Source organism: Dama dama, chromosome 15 (genome assembly GCF_033118175.1).
Source record: "Dama dama isolate Ldn47 chromosome 15, ASM3311817v1, whole genome shotgun sequence".
Lineage (NCBI taxonomy): Eukaryota > Metazoa > Chordata > Mammalia > Artiodactyla > Cervidae > Dama > Dama dama.
Genome location: NC_083695.1, coordinates 66,160,220 through 66,164,657, shown reverse-complemented (window position 1 = coordinate 66,164,657; position 4,438 = coordinate 66,160,220).

The following is a 4,438-nucleotide window of genomic DNA, read 5'->3' as shown; positions in this document are numbered from 1 at the left end:
CCTACACTTCCTCCACTGGGGCTTGGCTTCTGCCTGATCTCTCAGGAGCTCTGGAGGAAGTGCAGGTCTGGCTCATAGGCTGGCATGCATAAAGGGGCTGACAATGTCTTCCTCACAGAGGGGATGTGAAGATTCTACATATAAACACAGTCCATAGAAACACACCCACCCTACAACCCAACAGTGACACTCCCAATATACATCAGACAAAAGTGCTTACAAGCGTTCACCAAAAGACACATAATACACTGCTCATAGCAGCACTATTTGTGATACCTCCAAACTGGTGGCAACACAGTGCCCATCAACATATAAGCAAGTTATAGCATATTCATACAAGGGAATCCTGGTCAGCAACGAGAATGAACAATCTGGAACTGCATGCCGCAGCACTAAAGCACTGACAACTGGTCATCTGTTTGCCACAGGCCTGAGCCTGGAGTCTGCCATCACTGAGGTCATTTCTCAGAAACTCCAGGGTATGGACCCTGGTTCTACTACCAGCTGACCTTGGGAAAACTCCTTAACTCCTCTGACTCTCAGTTTCTTTTGGCTAATGGGGTAATGATCTTTTCCCTGGTGCAAGGCACACAGCAGAGACTAGATTTCTTCTTGCCTTGCAAAATGACATGTTACTGCACTCAGAGACAGAAGGTTCAAACAGACTGAGAGGCACTGTGAAACATTCTGGGCCCACAAGAGGAATGAAATTAAAGCCACTACATGAAGAAATGGAGCAGGAGACCTTCTAGTGTCAGGTTTGAAAATCGCTCGGACGGAAGGCCCCCAAGCCAGGAGCTTCCATCCTGGGACAGCAGCACACACACACACACACACACACACACACACACACACACCCCTCAACAATAAAGCACCAACTCACACACACAGATCAATTTATCAGGTCAAGAGAGAAAGAAGTAGGTAGGGCAGTTTGCCAAAGATGGAGTCTGTGTGTGGGCTGTTGAGCTGTATTTCGGGTCCAATGAATCAATCTGCCTTGAAAGAGCTCTTCCAAGTCCCTGACTGTAATCAGAGCTGCCTTCTTCAGGGTCTGTTTGTTACTTTCAAGGTCAGGTGACAAATACAGATCTTCAGAGTCACATACAGTCACTCTTCACCTGCCTCTGGAAAAACACTGCAATATCTGGAGAATCAGCTAAGAACTAGTCTGACTGCAGGTGGTTCAGAAATAGGGTTGAGTTTACCTCTAATTTCTCTCCTTGTTGGATCTCCAAGCCTCACTTCAACGTTGCCTCTACAATGCCTCCCCTAAAACCAAGATCTCCATTCACTCAATTGTTGAGTCTTACTGTAGCAGAGATACCTGGGCATCAGACCAAAAAAGAATCAGGTAATAATAATGGCTGCTGTTTACTGAGACCTGATTTGGTGCCAGCCAATGCACCAGCCATGCGTTTCACATGTGTTACTTTGTTTAAATTCACAGCAAACCAAGAAGCCAATTACACTGGGTGTCTGTTTTCACAGGTGAGAAATAGCCCAATGAAGTTAAATAGCTTGCCGAAGGTCATAAAGCTCAGAGTTGACACAGTCAAGATTAGAAGTGAGGTCTTTCAGACATCAAAAGTCACTTTCAAAGCAAGAAGCTACACTCTGGATCCAACTAGTAGATAACTGGTTGTGCTATCATCAAGTCCCATCCCACTCATTACTGGCCTTCTGCTGTGAAGGGTTCTGCATGAACGTGAAGTCGCTTGTCTCACAGCATTCACAGGATTGTGGGGGGAGGGGGAGGGAAGCAGAGAACACGTATGTCAAGATTAACATCTCCAGGGCCAGATGAACCTGTACAGAGCATACTTGTGGAACCTGATGGAGAGATGAGCTGCCTGTGAGTACATAGGGTCACAGAGTATTTCTTCCAGCAGAGGCTCCCTGAGCTAGAGTGAGATCACTCCAGACTTGCTGGGTGAAAAGGATGAAGAGGGCATTCTAGTTCTCCCAGGGCGCCATGCAGCAAAGGCAGGGAGTTAGCAATGGGCAGAGAGCTCAGGATAATTTTGAATGTGCTTTTAAATTGGTGTGTGTACTGAAATATATGGCTTTCCCAATGGCTCAGTGGCAAAGAATCTGCTTGCAGGAGATACAAGAGACGCGGGTTCAATCACCTGGAATCGGAAATGGCAACCTACTCCTGTATTCTTGCCTGGGAAATCCCATGGACAGAGGGAACCTGGTGGGCTACAGTCCATGGGGTCACAAAAAGTTGGACACAACTGAGCAACTGAGAACACACACACACACTTACACACAAGGATGGGAAATAGGCAAGACAAAAGACTCAAACCTGGCTGAAGGCTGGCTTCATTCAACAGCCAACATAGTTTATCTGAGAAGACACTGGGGATTGTATACAAGCTGGAAGGTCACCAGTCCCTTCATTTGTTTAAGGGATCACATTCACAGTGTTAGCAGAAACCCTCCGAGGCAAGTTCATAGGTTGTCTTCTCTTGGCTTCTTCAAAGGCACCCAACTGAAATGGAAGTGAGTTAGGAATAGGACAGTGTCTCCAGAAGGTTAGAACCAGATCTTCAGACCACTACCCCCACTGTCTTCTCAGAGCAGGAGCTCAATGTGGGGGTGTCCAAAGGAGGCCAGCAGAGATCCTTCTGGTCTCGATAGAAGAGACCTGTCACCAGCAGCCTCAATGCCAATGGTTCCTTGCTCACTTCTGCCACAAGAAAAGGGAGAGACCCTGGCCAGAACTTTATTTGGGAAGCTTCAATAGGAATCCCCTACTTTGTAGAGATGTTTGCAAAACCTGGTAAGTAGTGGGCCCATAAGCCCTTTATTCCAGGAGCAGCCCAGATGCATCAGTCATTGAGTACCTGTTTTGGGACGGTGTAAGCAACTTGCATTTCATCAAGGATGGAGGTGGGTGAGAACCCAGGGTCTGGGTTTGTCCTAGAGAAGGTGGTGTGAGTCATCTGCACACTGTCTAAACTGGAGCAGCCTGTATTTGGAGTTGGGAAGTTTAATAATAGTAAACAAACTTCCTTGGAAAGGGGTGGCCTGAAGGAGAACCATTTATTAGGAGGAAAAAAAAAAAACCAACACTACTAACCCTCCTCAGTCTATAATGAGAAAACCTCTCTCCTGTATAAACCACCTCCTAACATGAGTCACCCCAAGACCCAGCTCCCAACCCTCAGCCCAGGAAGCAGGGCACAGAGAAGCAGTCAGGTATAAATTACAGGAGCCCTTCAAGGCAGGAAGCAAGGTGAGTTATAATGGTAGAGTAAATTAATTTCACATAAGTGGGATTAGCAGTTAAATAAATAGCAGTCCCACCACTAGCCCTGTCTGGAATGCTGAATATCTGTCCCCTGGCGGGGGACAGAAAAACCTTACAGCTGAGCAGAAATCAGGTCACAACACGGTCGCCTACCCGCACTTAAGGACACGTCCTCCAGAAATGTAGGGCAGAAAAATATTTGTATTTGAAAAGACATTCCAAACTGAGAAGAGATGTATGTTGGGGGGGGAAGCAGCCACGTTTCATGGTGGCCACGATGCCCCAGGAGCCAAGGGAGGCCTAAACGCAACTGAAACAGCAGGGCAGGAGCCGCCCAGTGCTTGGGGTGAAGTGAGCATGGCAGTGAGTTATAAGGACGGGCCCCTCAGCAGCTTTCATGCCAGGATGAGGATGTGTTCGTTTTGTTTTCATATTGTCAACCTCTTGTTTGTTTGGGCTTTTTAAGTCCTCTGCTCCTTTCACAGTTTGAGAGCAATCTCTGCTCAAGTGAGTGGAGCACTGGGTTCTTTGTGACCCCAGGGTTTGAGGTACCTCGGGCCAAGAAAGTAGGTTCCTCATCTACAAAGTCAGGTCAATCACACTTCACAGAGCTGCTGTGAGGGTGAAAGTAAATTAAGTCAGAAGCAAAAAGCCCCTTATCCGAGCTCTGCCATGCTGAAGGTGACACATCAATAAATAGCAGCTCTCTCCCCACTCCCCACTCCCCGCTTCCCATAAAGCAGAGGATCTGTACTGGACACTCTCCAAGGAGGCTGTCTAAGTATTAAAATCTACCTAAGGTGGCAAGAATTACCCTCACTTTGGGTAATTCTCGGTCACACCTGCAGGGAAGCTTCGCAAGGCTGTGGTCCTCGCTCTGCATTTGTCGGGAACCTTGAGCTAAGTCAAGGTGGATCTGCAACCCGAGGCTACAGTGCAGTGGCAACAGGAGGAATGTTACTCTGTGTCCCTTACCCAGGGGTTCCTAAACTTTTTGGCTATACCTCCTTAGGCAACTCCAAAGAACACCCAGTTCATGCCTATTTATTCCATGCCTCTCTTGCATAATTAGGGCAATGAGCTTTTAGGGAGGGCAGTGAGAATCATAGAGGAACCCAATGAATTTGTTGCACTAAACTTGCTGAACATGGGACACTGGAATCACTTCTTGTTTGTGTT